The sequence below is a fragment of the Gossypium hirsutum genome, chromosome A07, assembly GCF_007990345.1.
Source record: "Gossypium hirsutum isolate 1008001.06 chromosome A07, Gossypium_hirsutum_v2.1, whole genome shotgun sequence".
In the NCBI taxonomy this organism is placed as follows: domain Eukaryota; kingdom Viridiplantae; phylum Streptophyta; class Magnoliopsida; order Malvales; family Malvaceae; genus Gossypium; species Gossypium hirsutum.
This window is the reverse complement of record NC_053430.1, coordinates 18,694,324-18,712,978: the sequence shown is the minus strand read 5'-3', so window position 1 is coordinate 18,712,978 and position 18,655 is coordinate 18,694,324. Positions and strand designations below refer to the sequence as shown.

Here is an 18,655-nt window from a genome sequence, read left to right as displayed (position 1 = left end):
AGATTGAATTGTATTGTATTAATGAATTTTAATTGTTTTAATTTCGTAGCTAACATCGTACCGAAATCCTAGACTAAAAAGGAAAAAGATAAAGTCGACGAGGAATAGTTCGGAATTTTCGGTTTGTATTTCTATAGTCCGAAACTAGTTATTAATTGTTGTAATTTTTATTTAATGTATATGGTAAGTGTTGAGGTAAATAATTGATATTTTGATAATTGATTGAGTGAATTGAATTGGTAGATATATATATTGAATACATTGATTTTTGTATTGAAATGATTATATGTGTAATTATGTGATTATATGAAAAACCAGTATTGGATATTGATTATATTTGAAATGTGAAATTAAACCCTATTAATTGTATCGGGCTGAGTCGGATATAGATAGCATGCCAAAGGATTGAAAGAGTTCAAATATTTCTTCGACTTCGAGTCGATGAGTCACTGGGTGTCAATTTACTACTTCGAATTAATTCGATGAGGCACTGGGTGCCAATTTACTTCGGTTTAGCCAATGAGACACTAGGTGTCAAATAATTACTTTGAATTATGCAATGAGGCACTGGGTGTCAAACTTGTGTGTTGGTTGGATCCGTGTATTCATCCGAGTCTGAGTCATGTTAATAGGGGTAAACATATAATAAAATTTTATAATTGATATTGAAATGACTTGGTATAAGAAATGAAATTGATATAGTGAATCGAAAATAGAATGTGAAATATGTTGTAAATACATGAAATACATGAGTTATATACTTCTGAATTGAATATGGAATGGATAGTGCCATTGTTTAATTGATATGTGAGCAAATTATGGAAAGCTATTATATAGTAAGTGATGAAAATTGAGTATGGTATATAATTATGTATTCATGAATTGAGTATTGCATGACTAATGTCATTGTATGAATAAATATGGTTTGATATGTGAATAATCATTTATATAGCAATTGTGTGAATTAGGATATTGTTTAATAAAAAAAATGATAGTCATGATACTAGACATTAATATGTCCTTATAATTTAATTGTGCCTATTATATTGTCTTGTCTTTAAATATTCGGATTATAGAAATACCACTGAGTTTTTACTCAGCGTACGGTTTTGTTTTCTGTGCACAAATTAGGTACAGTGATTTTGAAGAGTTGTAATTGAGGTTGTGAGCATCCATCTCATCACATCTCCAAGTGCCAAGAGGGTATATTTCAAAATTACTTAGGAAGATCAAATGTGTTCCAAGTAATAGGGACAAAAATATAAGTTATGAAAACTTAATTTTTTTTAAATGTTCAAATATATTAGTGATTAGCCAAAATCACTTTGGCACCAAATGTAATATGCTTATATCAGGTTCTTTGAGTCGAACCGGGTATAAGAGTGTTACATTTAGTGGTAAATTGCTTCCTTGATGCAATATTTTTTTCGTGAATCCAAAATTTAATAACTTCAATTTAGTCAAACATTCCTATAAATTAACTAAGAACTTTTTAAGGATTCTTTTTTAATATTGGATATAAATACATCTCGTTTCTTATTCAATGCAGTTAGATTGATTCATACATCGAGTTACTGGCTCAAATTCAAAAGATCGCTTGAAATTTTAGAAGGTTTTAGTAAAAATATTAAACTTGAAAAATAAGTTTGGACAAAAATTTTAGACCTGTGTAAGATTTGACCTAAATTTGAGTTTGAATATCTGAAGCCCAAGCTTAACTTGACCTAATCCATTTTTAAGTTTATAATAATTTATAATATGATATTTTTATATATTATGTAATTTATAACACTTAAAATTTAAATCTCTATTAACATATAATACTATTATAATGTAAACATTAAAAAAAGTTAAAAGATAATTATTTATAAAGTTTTAATAAAAAAATATTAAATTATTAAATATTAAATTAAAATAATATAAATATATATTAATTTAAAAAAAATATTATTGACGGGCCTAAAATGGACTTGAGTTAGCTATTTACAAAAATAGACAAACTTAGGCAAAATTTTACGCCCATATTTTGGGTCAGGCCAAACTTGGTAAGTATAAAGGGTATTAATATAATGTTTAGACCTAGCCTAAACCCGATCCAACCCATGAACACCTCTACATGTAATGCTTAAGTTGAGTGTATTTAATAATTAGCATAATTGCAAAATAAACCCTTAATGTTTGAGGGTTTTTAGTTTTTTTGTCATTAACCTTTTTTTTTATTAATACCCTCAACATTATAATTTTTTAAAAAATTAATTTAATTTTAATAGTAAATATGAATTGGCTGTCAATCAAGTGTCAATCAACTAATTAAACATATGTGACGTCATAGATGATGTCATCTTTTTTTTTTTTTTCATTTTGTTTCCATCTTCATTCTTCCTTTCCCTTCCTCAACTCCTCTTTATCTTCCCTATAACTTCCTCCCTTCCTCTCTTCCTCAACTCCTCTTTCTCTTCCCTTTTTTTTTCTCTTTGAACAACGGAGATAAATCGAAGCCTTCCGACAATGAAATTATGTGGAGTGCATTTAAGGTCTCGGGTTTACAAGATTTCTCCCTATTCAAAGCTTCAAATTCTATTTCTTCTTTAGTTGTTTTTGTCTTGGGGATTGATTTTCTGAACCAAGATGATTCCATGATTTTGGAGATGGTGATTCGGGTTTTCGAGTTCGGGTCTAAAAGATTGGATATTAACCTCCGAGATTCAGCTCCCATCTCAAAAAAATAAAAATAAATAAATAAAAGATCCTGCCTGGGCAAAGGTAGATTGCTAGTTTTGTTGTATACTTGTTTGCTTATATTTTAAGCAGGAAATTGATGATTGGATTGCTCTATTTTGAACTATTGTAGGACAATGTAATATTCCCTACAGTTGATGAAGAATTGTCTTTCACCCAAGAGCATGCTGGAGAAGAAAGTCAATTCAATGACTTTAGGTGTTTGATTGAAAGTATTCAAAATGCAGGAGTAGTTTCTATTTCAGCTGCTGAATTTTATTTCGACTTGGATCACTTTCTCTTTGCCCACCACTTTCATGGCGACATTCTTCCCTGTTTGAAGGTTATTCGCATGGTAGACTTTGGCGAAGTTTCCTTGACCCAACATACGACCAAGCTTGTATTTTCCATGGAGTAAAGATGGGTTTTCGATTTTAGCTTTGTTCGCCATTTTTGAATTGTAAAAGCTCGAGAAATTAAAAAAAAAAGAAAAAACAAAGAAAAGAAATTGATACCCATGGAGTAAAGATAGGTTTTCAGTTTTAGCTTTGTCTGCCATTTTTGAACCATAAAAGCTCGAGAAATTAAAAAAAATAAATTAAATGAAACTGATATCCATGGAGTAAAGATGGGTTTTCGGTTTTAGTTTTTTTTTAGATGAGAAAGAGGAGTGGAGGAAGATAAGAAGGGAGAAGAAGAAAAAAGATGAAACGAAATGAAAAAAAATTCTTAGATAATGTCTTCTATGATGTCACAGTGGCCAGCTTATTTTGTTGATAGGTGCTTGATTGACGGTTAACTTATGTTTACTGTTAAAATTAAGATAATTTTTGAAAAAATCATCAGGTTGAAGGTGTGAATAAAAATAAGGTTAAGGGCATAAAACCAAAAGCCCACATTAAGGTTTTTCTTTTTTGCAATTCTACCTTAATAATTAAATATAATAATTTATTTGATCCTTTAATTTTATAAAAAAATTATTTTAACAGTTTATTTAATTTTTCGTCTCTCTTAATTCTCGAATTTACGTTTTTTTATCAAATCACCTCAAAATAGATAAAAAAGTTAGAGGTGTTAACTTTAAAACGTGACACACATGTGGTAGTCCATGTGTATACTACATTAGTAATTAATTAATTTTCTTTAAAAATTCAAAAAATAAAAAGAATTCAAAAATATAGAAAATTATAATTTTTTAAAATTTTTTAAATAACATTATAAAATCTTTAAAACCTAAAAAATTATTAAAAATAAAATTTGTTTTTATATATTTTTTAAAAAACTTTTTAAAATCTTTCTATATTTTTTTGGAATTTTTTGAATTTAAAAAATTAATTAATTGATAATATGATTACATGTGGACTTCCACGTCAGCAAAGTTAGCATCCGTTAATTTTTGAATTCATTTTGGAGTGATTTGATAAAAAAAAAAGAGAGGCAAATTTAAGAGTTAAAGAGACGAAAAATTAAATAGAAGGCTAAAGTAACTCTTTTTTTTCTGTTAAGTTGAAAACCCAAATAAGTCATTATACCTAATAAGTATTAACATATTAAATTAATTCATAATATTTTTTTCAAAAAAAATATTATGAAGTTAAAGAGAAATAAAAATCTCGAATATATATTTTATAAAATTTTCAAATAATATTAAACGACTTATTTGCGAACAAATAAAATTTAAAATTTTGAAATATGTAATTAATAAGTTTTTAAACATTTTTATTTAATTTAGTTTAGTCACTAGCTTGTTTTTGGTATCTTTTATATTCGTTCTATAATTTATGTTTAAGATTTGTGGTTGTTCCTTTAATAATATTATCTCTAAAGTTTGGACTTGCATTATTTCAAATTTAAGAAAGTAATTATTAATGTTATTTTTTTGTCTAAAAACAAGTATTTTGTAATATGAAAAATGAATAATATTCGGTACACTTCTAGTAAAATTTCTAGGTTCCTCCGTAAGTTAAGGGTTGACAAGTTTCCTATAGAGGTATAATAAAATATTAAAAAAAAAGACACATGATAATTTTTTAAGGTTATTTGCGGAATAAAAAAGATAGATTGTTAATGTATCAAATATTAACTGTATTAAAAATATAAAGAAAATGTTCCTTTAATATTTGTTTAAAATTTTAATAAAATATTTAAAAATATAATGCTATTTAGCAGTTTTCTAATACTTGTTTATACTACAAACAAAGTTTTTTTTTAATAATTTTTACAAGTATAAAATTTTAATATTTGTTTTGTAAATTACACTTCAAAAAATTTATTACTTTTAAAAACTAAATGTTGGGACATTGAATGTGATTTTATACATTTAATTTTTTAAATTCTTTTTTAATAATGTGTTTTTAATTTCTATAATTAGTATAAAGTAAAATGTGTTATTAAAACTTTTGAATATAATTAAAATATATTAATTCTAAAAACTCCACTAATAGTATATTAAATAATTTCTCTTTAAATATTATAATAATACAAAAAATTCAAATAATAATTGAAACATTTTTATTTTATTCATTGTAGAATATAATTTTATTTCATATAATTAATACAACACTACATTATTCAAAATAATAAAACAATTTTTATCATTATTAAAATATTTGTACAAACTATAAAAATTGATATATTGTAATTTAAACTCTTCACTATTTAATTTTTATTTTTTCCCTTAATATTGAAAATTTGACCATAATGCTTCCTAGGTAATATATAATTAATATATTTATAAAGTTTCATGTATAAAATATAAAGTTATCTATTATATAAATAATTAAAAATTATTATTTAAATCTAACTTAATATAATCTTTCTTTTTGTTAATGGAGACATGATAATTTAAATATAAATAAATTATAATATAAATTTTAAAATTTTTATTATTATATAAATTCACTTAATAAAAATTTTGTAGTTGAGTTAGATTTCTTGTTTATAAGCATGATAAGTTTTCTTATAATTAAATTTAATTAACTAAATATTTTAGTAAAATTAAAAATATATGATAAAGCTTATAAATAATAAAAAAAATTTAAATAAGAAATTTAGTAATATAATGAAAAACTAGAGCATATTGCTTTTATATATAAAAAATGATAAATATAAGATTAGATAATCAAGATGGCAGTAAGTTTACAAAATTCACAAACTCAAGTAACTCCTGTGGCGGTAGCAACATTAAGAAGAAGCTAAACTGTTTTGGGTTAAGTGTCTTCTCTTTTTGCCCTATGTTGTACCGAGTGGTTGGGTGAGTTGGTAGGTTAATGTCCCTTTAAATAGATGTCATTAAGGGAATGATACTTGCTTTTAATGCATCTATTTTGCTTTGTCCCACTTAAACTGTAGACCATAGCTCTGTAATTCATTGCTCTATCTTTTTTGGAAGTTGAGAAATTTTATTGATAAAGTGAAGACGCTGAAAAATAAAATGCAAAAGGCGAGTAAGACTGCCACTGTAGGCCCCATCATCCCAACATCAATACCGAAGGATGTTGATACATACTCCTTCACAGTGCCTTTAAATGTTGGTTCAACAATCATGGTTTCGACATCGCCAAGCTGAGAGCTGATAATACCCTTTAAGCTCCATGCAACAGGACAAACGTAATAGAACCAGATCCACCATCCTGGAATTCTCTGCACAAAAAGGTGAACAATAATCAACTAGAAATTTTACTATCACTTTTTCAGTAAGATATCGACAGTAGAATATGCACTACGTACTGGCTTTGGGACAAGAAAACCAGAGTGGAGATTCCATAAAGAGTAAAAGGCAGAAGAGAGGACTGATGCCGTATGCTGAGAAGGTGTGAGACCAACAGCCATCAAACCATAAAAGGTGAAATATGTGAAGGTAAGAAACATGAAGAGAAGATAAAGAAAAAATTTTCCTGCATAATATAACAAAAAGATTCATATAAGCAAAGTTGCATTTATTGGAGCAGGTTCACAAAATTTTCTTGTAATTACTACTTGGTATGATCAGATATTGGATTCATGAAATAAATTTGATCCAAATTATTGGAACCCACCATTGTTTGAAAAGTCAAATGGGATGGGCACCGAAAGTAGAAAGTAATATTGGTTGGCAAGTTGGGTTAAAAGTTGACATGGGATAATTGCAATTTTGGTCCCTAATTGTATAGGGACATTGCAAGTTGATCCTTGAACCTCAACTATAAATAGGCCTAACCATTTCTTACTTTCTTCATCCCATAATTGCCATTCTCTACTTAAGGCATTATTCTCTCTCCCTATTTGTAAATTTCACTTGTAATTTTTGGAGTGAAATATATTTGGTAGTGCCCGAGGACGTAGGCAAAATTTGCTGAACCTCGTTAAAATTCTAGTGTTCTTTATTTTTTATTTTGCATATTTTGTGAATGTGATTGTAGTGATTTATTGTGCTATTAAATTACGATAGAGGGATATTCTGGCTAGGAAAGACTTGGTATTTAAGTGATCTTCGTGATCTACCTCTCTTTCCTGGGAATTGAACTTAGTGTGATTTTTCAGTACAATATTTTTACTCTTTCACACGTTTCCGCGCAACAATTGGTACCAGAGCCAGATTCGTACTTGGGGAATACGACCGTTTACGGTACTATTCACGTATACGGTACTATTCACGTATACGGCACTATTCACGTATATGGTACTGTTCACGTATACAGTAGTTGGGATTGAGGAGAAAAATGACAGCAGCATCGTCATCAGCAAAGACTACTGTGACAAATGCAAAATTTGAAGTAGAGAAATTTGACGGTACCAATAATTTTGGTATGTGGCAATGTGAGATCCTGGATGTCTTATGTCAGCAAGAGCTAGATATAGCCCTTGAAGAAAAACCTGACAAGATGGATGACAAGGAGTGGGCCAAGATCAATAGACAGGCGTGTGGTACAATCCGCCTATGTTTGGCCAAAGAGCAGAAGTACTCTGTCATGAGGGAGACATCAGCGAAGAAGTTATGGGATACACTGGAAGAAAAGTTTCTAACGAAAAGTCTTGAAAATAGGCTTTATATGAAAAAGAAACTTTATCGATTCACGTACGTACCCGGTATGTCGATGAATGACCATGTAAACTCATTCAATAAAATTTTAGCAGACTTGCTAAATTTGGATGAGAAATTTGAAGATGAAGACAAGGCATTATTGTTGTTGAATTCCCTTCCTGATGAATATGATCATCTTACCACCACATTGCTTCATGGGAAGGACACGATCACATTTGATGCAGTCTGTAGTGCGTTGTATAGATCTGAGACTCGAAAGAAAGATAAAAGAGATCACAGAGATACAACTGCAGAAGTCTTAACAGTAAGAGGTCGTTCACACAGCAGCAAATCTGGTAGAAGAGAAAAGTCCAAAGGGAGACCCGCCAAAGATGAATGTGCCTTTTGCCGTGAAAAAGGGCATTGGAAAAAGAATTGTCCTAAGCTATAAAAGGGCAAGGCTATTTCTAATGCATGTGTAGCGGAGCATGATGAGGAGTCAGACTTTAGCTTGGTTGACATGGCAATGGTATGTCAAACGGATGAGTGGATTTTGGATTCAGGATGTACTTACCATGTGTCCTAATAAGGACTGGTTTTCTAGTCTTAAAGAGCTAGAAGGTGGAATTGTTCTTATGGGCAATGATAGTGCTTGTAAGACAATGGGAGTAGGTACAGTCCAATTGAAGAATCACGACAGCTCAATCCAAGTCTTGACAGATGTTCGCTACGTACCTAGCTTGAAGAAAAATCTCATCTCATTAGGGGCCCTAGAATCTAAAGGGCTCACAATCACTTTGAGAGATGGATTACTAAAAGTAGTAGTTGGGCAATTGACGGTGATGAAAGGCACAAGAAGAAATAACTTGTATTTTTTAAATGGAAGTACAGTTATTAGATCAACATCAACAGTTTCTACAAAAGATGTAGATTCAGAGGCTACCGGATTATGGCATATGCAATTGGGACATACTGGTGAAAAAGCTTTGCAGACATTGGCGAAGCAAGGCTTGTTGCAAGGTGCAAATTCTTGCAAAATGGAATTCTGTGAACATTGTGTTCTGGGCAAGCGGGTAAAATTTGGTCCAGCAATTCACAATACGAAAGGAATTCTGGACTATGTTCACAGTGATGTGTGGGGACCTACCAAAGTGGCTTATTTGGGAGGTATGCACTATTTTGTTACTTTTGTTGATGATTATTCAAGAAAAGTATGGATGTATCTAATGAAAAGAAAAAGTGAAGTTTTGGATGCATTTATGAAATGGAAAAAGATGGTGGAGACTCAGACTGGTCGAAAGGTCAAACGACTTCGATCAGATAATGGCACTGAGTACAAAAATGATCCATTTCTACAAGTATGTCAAGATGAGGGCATTGTGCGACACTTTACTGTTCGGGATACACCACAGCAGAATGGGGTGGCAGAACGCATGAATCGAACTATACTAGAGAAAGTTTCATGTATGTTGTCTAATGCTGGATTGGGCAAGGAATTTTGGGCTGAGGCAGTTATATATGCGTGCCATCTAATTAACCGTTTGCCATCAGCTGCAATAAATGGAAAAACTCCTATGGAGATGTGGACTGGTAAATCTGCTACTGATTATGATTCTTTACATGTATTTGGTTCCACTGCATATTATCTTGTAAAAGAATCTAAGTTAGACCCAAGAGCAAAGAAAGCATTATTCTTGGGTATAACTGATGGAGTAAAATGATATCGTCTCTGGTGTCCTGATACAAGGAAGATTGTTTTCAGTAGAGATGTGACTTTTGATGAATCAACCATGTTAAAGTACAAGGATTCACAAAAGGATGATAAAACCAGCAGTACTTTACAGCAGGTGAAGCTTGAAAAGGTTAACGATGATCCAGCTAATATTGGAGGAACAAATGATGAAGAGGTTTCTACTCAAGAACCTCTACAACAACAAGATTCAATTGCATATAGAAGGCCAAGAAGAGAGATTTGTAAGCCTGCTCGCTTTGATGATATAGTGGCCTATGCACTTCCAATTGCAGATGATGATGTTCCTTCTACTTACACAGAAGCAATAAGTAACCCTGATGGTGTAAAGTGGAAGCAAGCAATGAATGAAGAAATGCAGTCTCTTCATAAAAATAAGACCTGAGAGTTGGTGACACTACCCAAGGGAAAGAAGGCAATTGGATGCAAATGGGTATATGCAAAGAAGGAAGGATTTCCTGATAAAAATGAAATTCGATACAAGGCTAGATTGGTAGCAAAGGGTTACGCTCAGAAAGAAGGAATAGACTACAATGAAGTGTTTTCTCCAGTTGTGAAGCATTCGTCTATTCGGATTTTGCTAGCGTTGGTTGCACAATATGATCTTGAATTAGTTCAGCTTGATGTGAAGACCGCATTTTTACACGGTGATTTGGAAGAGAAAATCTATATGACTCAGCCAGATGGATTCAAGGTTGCTGGAAAAGAAAATTGGGTTTGCAAACTGAAAAAGTCGCTTTATGGATTGAAACAATCTCCGAGGCAGTGGTACAAGCGATTTGATTAGTTCATGAAAGGGCAAAGGTACACAAGAAGCAAATTTGATCATTGTGTGTATTTTCAAAAGCTACAAGATGGAACTTTCATATACTTGCTCTTATATGTTGATGATATGCTAATAGCATCTAAGAGCAGAGTTGAGATTGAAAAATTGAAGACTCAACTCAATCTCGAGTTTGAGATGAAAGATTTAGGAGAAGCTAAAAAGATTCTCGGCATGGAAATATGGAGAGATAGAGCTCATGATAGAGTTAGCTTGTCTCAGAAGCAGTATTTGAAGAAGGTACTACAGCAGTTTGGCATGAACGAGCAGACAAAACCTGTAAGTACCCCGTTGGCTTCTCATTTCAAGCTTTCTGCACAACTATCTCCTTCGACGAATACGGAACGAGAATACATGTTGCAAGTTCCGTATTCTAATGCAGTGGGTAGCTTGATGTATGCAATGGTGTGTACAAGACCCGACATTTCACAGGCAGTTAGTATAGTGAGTAGGTATATGCATAATCCTGGAAAAGGACATTGGCAAGCTGTGAAATGGATTCTACGGTATATTCAGAAGACCGTGGATGTTGAATTACTGTTCAAGCAGGATAATACACTTGGTAAAGGTGTTATTGGGTGCGTTGATTCTGACTATGCCGGTGATTTGGACAAGCGAAGATCAACCACCGGTTATGTGTTTACACTTGCTGGAGGACCAATAAGTTGGAAGTCTACACTACAGTCTACAGTTGCATTGTCAACCACAGAAACTGAGTACATGGCTGTAACAGAGGCTGTAAAGGAGGCTATTTGGTTACAAGGTATGGCTAAAACCTTGGGGTTGGTTCAGAAGCATATTAACGTGTATTGTGATAGTCAAAGTGCTATTCATTTAGCAAAGAATCAAGTCTATCATGCACGTACAAAACATATCGATGTACGATTCCATTTTGTGTGGGAAATTATTAAAGAGTGGAAAATTTGTCTTTAGAAGATCAAGACTGCAGATAATCCCGCATATATGATGACCAAGGTGGTAACAGCAACCAAGTTCGAACATTGTTTGAATTTGATTAATATCCTGCAAGTTTAACAGTTGAAGAAGGCACTATCAAGTATTGTTGTCAAAAGCAGAAAGAATTGTGTGAAGATAAGATTATCCTAATCAAATCTTCAAGGTGGAGATTATTGGAACCCATCATTGTTTGAAAAGTCAAATGGGATGGGCACCGAAAGTAGAAAGTAATATTGGTTGGCAAGTTGGGTTAAAAGTTGGCATGGGATAATTACAATTTTGGTCCCTAATTGTATAGGGACATTGCAAGTTGATCCTTGAACCTCAACTATAAATAGGCCTAACCATTTCTTACTTTCTTCATCCCATAATTGCCATTCTCTACTTAAGGCATTATTCTCTCTCCCTATTTGTAAATTTCACTTGTAATTTTTGGAGTGAAATATATTTGGTAGTGCCCGAGGACGTAGGCAAAATTTGCTGAACCTCGTTAAAATTCTGGTGTTCTTTATTTTTTATTTTGCATATTTTGTGAATGTGATTGTAGTGATTTATTGTGCTATTAAATTACGATAGAGGGATATTCTGGCTAGGAAAGACTTGGTATTTAAGTGATTTTCGTGATCTACCTCTCTTTCCTGGGAATTGAACTTAGTGTGATTTTTCAGTACAATATTTTTACTCTTTCACACGCTTCCGCGCAACACAAATATATATTTATCAAAAGAAAATTCATGTTTGTTTCTTGTTGTATTTGAAAGACAATTTGACTTAAAATAAATAGCATAAAATGGGGTTGTTAAAGGTAAATAAGATATCTTACTGGCTGTTCTTTCAAAATTAATCATGAAATATGTGATGACTCCAAACAAAATTGTTTGAACAAGAATGTATGGGAGCTCCACAAGACCCTGTTCCACAAAAGAATTGGAGCAGCATGTGTTAGTACCTGCATTTTAAGGTCAAAATAAACTATATACTGAACCAAATTTCCTTCAGGATCGCGCCAATTACCTGGGCCGCAGCATAAGAAATTGGAGCATAAAATCCTGCTGCTCTCTCTCTATAGAATACTGTTCTTTCGATGGATACAATTGGCTGTACTGAGGAAGCATTATTGACCCCAAGAAATATGCATGAGGAATAAAGGGCACCCATAACCATAAACAAACCTTTAGTTGTATGCCTGCAGAAACAATATATACACCAAAGATTTATTGTATTCAGTTTGTAAAACAATGGCAGACAAAATTTCAACTATTACCACGAAAATGGAGGTCCAAAATATGGACAACGATTTTGGTACACAGAAACATGAAATAACCAAAATTACTTGCCTTTGGTTACCAACATCCCAAAAGACGGAGCCATATATTAGTGCGCACACCATTGTGAAAACCAGTCTCACCAAGTTATAACGTGGACTTCTCCAGTACACAAGAGTTTGCTTCTTGAGGCAAATCAGAAACTGAGACAGTTGGTCTTGTGAATAGATGGAAGAAAACTTTAAAGGTTGTGAATCTGGTGGTGGAACACTCAAACGTGTAATGGAACCTTCCACTTCCCTGTAATGAGTATATCAAAATGTTTAATCATGGTGGTCGAAAGCAAGTTAAACCCACTAGTAACATGACATCACAGTAATGACCTATATTGTTCAGAATTTTGGTATATATCTGCAAAGTCTCTATCAGTTCTCTGCTCTACTGCAGGGTTTGTAACCTCAAGCATCCAGGTTGCCGGGTTGTATCCATCAGGAATAGAGGGAATGCCATCAATGCTCTACATTAAAGAAAAGAAATATTAAAATGTAAATAGTCACCATTCTGATCATTAGCGAATATGCTGAAATCTCGTAAATACCTAAATAAAGGTCCAAAGGAATGTGAATGTATTCAGTTTCCTTGGTGCATTGCAGTTATAGTCTTGCTTGGTCTCAAACTTGCATGCTAAGTACTATTTAAATTCAAAAACCTGAAAATAATGATAGTAAAGTCACCTGGAAATAGTCAATCAAAATCTGCGAGCGCACTCCAAGTTTCCCTCCATATATAACCCGACCTCCTCGTTTCAATAGCAGCAGCTAGATATGAAAATTTATAGGCAAACTTAGATGAAAATCAAAGTATTATTTAAGCTTCTTAACCTAGCTATCGCAATGGCATTTAAAACATTATACTCAGATAAACCTCGTCGAATGCTTCAAAAATGTCAATACTGGGTTGATGAATAGTGCACACTACAGTTCTTCCAGTGTCAACAGTATTACGAACAGTTCTCATCACAATTGCTGCAGCCCGTGCATCAAGTCCAGATGTAGGCTCATCCATGAATATAATGGAAGGATTTGCAACAAGCTCCACCGCAATAGTTAAACGTTTTCTTTGCTCTGTCGATAAGCCACTGCTACCTGGTAAACCAACTATAGCATTCCTTAGTGTATCAAGCTCTACCAAACGCATCACTTCTTCAACAAACTCCTGTAGGTAAGTGTGCAAAAAAGGAATATGAGAAATGCAGTGAAGTGAAACTAGACTAAATACAAAACAAATATAAATTGCTGAAAGGATTATGCAGCTCACAATTTTCTGGTCTTTGCTAATTTCTTTGGGAAGACGAAGACTGGAGGAAAACCAGAGAGACTCCTCAACTGTGACTTGAGGAGAATGTATATCATTTTGCTCAACATATCCTGAAATTCTGGCAAATGTTTCCTGTACCTTTGGGTATCCTGATATCTTAATATCCCCTTCAATGTATCCACCGTTTTTCCTTCCGGAAAGCACGTCCATCAATGTAGTCTTTCCCGCTCCGCTGGACCCGACTAAGGCCGTAAGAACACCTGGAGTGAATACTCCACTAACATTTGAGAGGAGCTGCAATCTCGTTTCAGGTATGCCTTGTGCACTCATTTCCTGAGATATTGGATAAAAGGAAAACAGGGAAATTGAAATGGATGGTATACACAACTGCAATAACAAATCCACGAGAGAATCATACCGCAGGCATATCCACAAAGTAATTGAGATTATGAAAAGTCATTGCTAATGGTTCAAATGGAAGAATCATTCCCCTCTTACTACTGCCCTGAGCAGATGGAGAAGCCGATTCCAACTCTACGTTTTCAGCTGCAAAGATTTTTTTTTTTTAATTTTGTGGAAGAATTATCAGAAGAATCCTTTAAAAGAGGCACAGAAGTCCTATATATCTATAAAAAAAATGATGTTGCATATATCAAAGATGACTAACCATCACTACTTTCAGCGTCATCAGGTACAATTGCCGGGGCTTTACCTAAAGCTATCGAGAAGAGAAAAAAAAAACGGATACAAGAGAATCTTGAAATACGTACATAATAAAGAGTTGGGAATTAATTTAATAAATAAAAGGATAACCTACGATTCAGGTAGGCTAGGGCCAGAGTCACAATGATGTTGAAAAGCAGGGTATAACCTATTAACACACCAACTCCAAGCCAATACCAATATCCAGCAGAAGGTAGAGCATGTGAATGAAGCACATTGTATCCAACTGTATTGTTTCCAGTAGCAGATATCTGAAAAATGTCTCCACAATTACATGTCAAGCATATCGATCATTATCAATAAACAGAAAATTGATGCAAGCAAGTTGATTAATGCACCTTTTTCCACCTCGTGGCTGTGAATTCATTAACAGATATTGCTCTTTGCGCATACTGTAACGGTGATAGCCATGTAGCCCAAACCCACCATGGCTTAATCTGGTCTGAAAAATGAATAAATCAATGAACATCAATAACATTTTTATCTTCTATTCACAAGTGAATTATCTCACGGCATACCTTTAGGCATAAGAAATCCACCCATTAACATTACAATTAAAAGTGCAGCTGAGCCGAAGGTAGTGGCGACGACTATATCTCGAGCAAGAGCAGCCACGGTTCGAAATAGACCAATTGACATTTGGTGTACTACAAATTTTAATAACAGGAAGCGGAAAAATCTGAGTCCAAAAACAAGTAGTTAGAAAAAATATTCCTGATAGTAAAAGCCTAATGGGAGAGAGTGAAAGAGGAGATACCTCCCAGCAGAAGGGGCAAAACCAACGGTGAAGTACGAAACACAAGACCATACTACAGCCTCAAAAACAGAGTAAGGTACACGTATAATCCAACTGACGATAGACCATACCCATGGAGGATGAAATAGATTATCTCGTTGTTTGTAAAACACTGGGAGTCGAAATATCATAAGGGGTAGCTCAGTAAATCCATTAAACATCAAATGCACCACCCCGAAGTAAAGGCATGAGAGGTAGAGGTTGCCATCATTCTCATCTCTAGGATGTAGTCTTGTTCGGAAAAATAGTGTGCTCGTCACAAATGCCACAAATGCCACCTTAAATGTGTTATACGTAGATTCAAAAGTGAAAACCACGAGCAAAATTAAACTTCAAAGTAAAAGATTATATAAAAATATCATTGTCCTAAGTTCCTACGTGATAGCAGTCAAGCGAAGAAAAGATGAAACGGTAAAAATTCTCTCTATCAGATACTTTGGTAATTCTAAGTTCATTATTGAAAAAAAAAAAGACAAAACAAACATAAAAAATACTAAAAATATTTTCCATGAAAATTCACATCCTAACCATTCTCAACTCATGTATCCTCAAATCATAGATTGTTCCTCAAATCATAGATTTTTTTTCTCAGCAAATAAAAAGGTTTTTAATTAAAAAATCACCAAAAAAAAGTCATGAAACTAGAAAAATAAATGCCAAAAAGAAAAAAAAATGATGGCCGCAGCAGCACCATCTCCAAAAGCATAACACAACTATTAAAAGCCACACCATACCCAAATAATACCAAATAATAAACAATAAAATAATGATGAAACATGCTTGTGTCATCAACTGAAAAATAAACTTTGTATAAACCTAAAATCACATCTTTACATAAAATATTTATCACTTGTCACTCATGTATGCTATTATCTCAAATGAATTGTCAATCTGCTACTTAATGAATCACAAAAGAGACTAACAAATCTATTAAATGACAACATATGACGAGTTAAGCTAAACTCGTACAAATACCCCTCGCGACCCTAAAGCTAGGAGACTAACTCATTGCCCTCTCCTAACTCCAACTGTGCAATCTTCTTCTCAAGCTTCTTCTCCTTCATAACCTTCTCTATCACTCAAATGCTACGACTCTCCCTCCAGATAGGATGAATCGACCATAACCCCCTCCACGCCATATTTTGATATTAATAGCCATCAATTCTTCAACCACTTGGTTTTCATCCCTTGAGATGGCAAGCCCACCTTTCTCCAATTGCCAATGAATCTTCTACTTCGTTCCTTAAAATTTTCTTTTGTTTTCATTAATAGTATCTTATAGTGCCTTAATCAAATCTTCTCACACTTTCTGGTCCTTTTTTTTTCCCTTCATGCCTTTAGACATTCAATTGCTTTCTAACTTTTAAAATCTTTGTCGATTTCCTTTATATACCTGATTGGCTTTCTCCTATTTCTTTTCCCCGTCACCACTCCTCTATAATTATTAATATGGGTTATCTCCTTTAAACCATTGTAAACAGGATCTGAAGAATCTATAGCCTCCTCATCCAACCAATTTTTGTCAGCTCCGCAATATGGAATCACTGAACCTACTACATTTAAACCAGTCTGATTCAATTGCTCAACAAAGGGCTAATTCTAGCATAATTCATCTTGAATATTCAATACAAAACTTATCTTGAATATTCAATACAGAACTTACACCATCATCAGCTGGATTACAAGCCAAATAAGGTTGCAGGATCGTGCTTTAGGCTCTGCTTCGTATCTAGGACGAAAAAGAGTGAGGAATGATTAAACTAAAAATTAAGAAAATGATTATGAATCTTAACCATTTGATTAACAAACTTACCATCCATACTATCAGCAAAGCCTAAATGCTTTTTCGCCAATTTTCTTAGGCCCCACTTGTATAAAGGATCAAGTCAGCCAATAAAACTTATCCATAATATATCGATTTTTTTTTTCTTTTAATCTTTTAAGCCATGAACGTAATTATCAGTAATGCTATCATCATTTACGTTCCTCAATAACAGTAAATGTGTCGCAATCACATGCCTTTTCGCATAGTTTTCGACTTATCTTCAATATATTCAAACTCTCGATTTGACTGACCATCTTCCCCCTCCTTCCTGATAAACTTAGGTATGCTATTTTCCTCGTATTATTCAAGGCTACCTTACCCTAATGATATTTACTAACTTTACTGAACCATAACTACTGGCTCCACCTTGATGATTTGACCTCATCAATCAAGTTTTCACATTGTAGCCTTATCACTTCACCAATCCTTGACTTTCTATTAGTGACGATTTAAATGTTACCTCTGACAAAAGAATCCAAGTATCTAGTACCTGTGTCAGCTCTTATAAATTCTCCAAACTTCTAGACAATGTTTGTGAATGCTTGGATTCTCCAAGTGCTAATAGGAATATCATAAGAGGATATCCAAGGAATCCTACTTTTAACTTTAATGTTTTCAGACCACCGTACAATTTTCTTAAACACCTTCCTTAAAACAAATTGCTATGAATCGTTGAAAGAATCAACAACTTTTGAAGTTTGCACCTCATTACAGTAAAGCAAGACCATTTTTTTTGAAGATTCTTCTCAAGAATATATCCCCTCAACTCTCGAATCATCCGAGTTAGTTTCGATTTTGCTAATCACGAAAAGGGTATTGCACCATCCCATCCAGTATCGCTTCTACTATTTGTGGTTACCTGAGACACTTGTTTTTGGGTACTAAAGATCCTGACAACAGTACTGCAAGGGAGCAACATTCCTTGCAAGAGAACTTCTTAAGCGTGCAATTCTTAGGCAGCATTTGTTGACAACTCTACTTGGGATCAACCTTCATCTTCGGAAAGCTGTGAAGATAATCTTGGGAACAACTTTCATATTGGAAAAAGTTGTGAGTCTAAGCTTAAGAAGATTGGCAAGATTTTTGGTTTGGCTCACTTAGCTTGGAAGCTCATATATGAACACTATTAAGAAGTTGCTTCTCAACCTTTCTCTATAAAATAAGTGCTTCCTGCCCTCTCCTCATAGAACAAACTGTGCTTCCTCTTATGTAACTGTCATTGTACTGACCACCTATATAACTCTCTCCCACTATCCACGTTCAATAACCTCCTTTTCTTCTACTATCCATTATTTACTCCAGGTTCACCTACTTTCTTAATAACCTCCCTTTCATTACTTTGAAGGGTTACAAATAAAGAATCAGATGTTTCATTCGGGGGGCTTTTTTTATTTTCTATTTTAAATTTAAGCCTGTTGTTTTAATTTTCTTTGCATCTTTCTTTAAACAATCCAATCAACCATTATAGCTTTCACTTAA

At 33.3% G+C, this 18,655-nt stretch overlaps 1 long non-coding RNA gene and 1 pseudogene across 1 annotated transcript; one reads left to right on the top strand and one right to left on the bottom strand.

Annotated features, from left to right (window-relative positions):
- The first annotated feature begins 2,377 nt into the window (after window positions 1-2,377).
- On the top strand, window positions 2,378-3,670 carry LOC107961499 (uncharacterized). The gene is made up of 2 exons (XR_001701311.2): window positions 2,378-2,763; window positions 2,852-3,670. It is a non-coding gene; the product is annotated as an uncharacterized lncRNA (long non-coding RNA).
- A 2,163-nt stretch (window positions 3,671-5,833) lies between these two features.
- Window positions 5,834-18,655, bottom strand: part of LOC107960054 (ABC transporter G family member 31-like) — a 56,389-nt pseudogene continuing 43,567 nt past the window's right edge.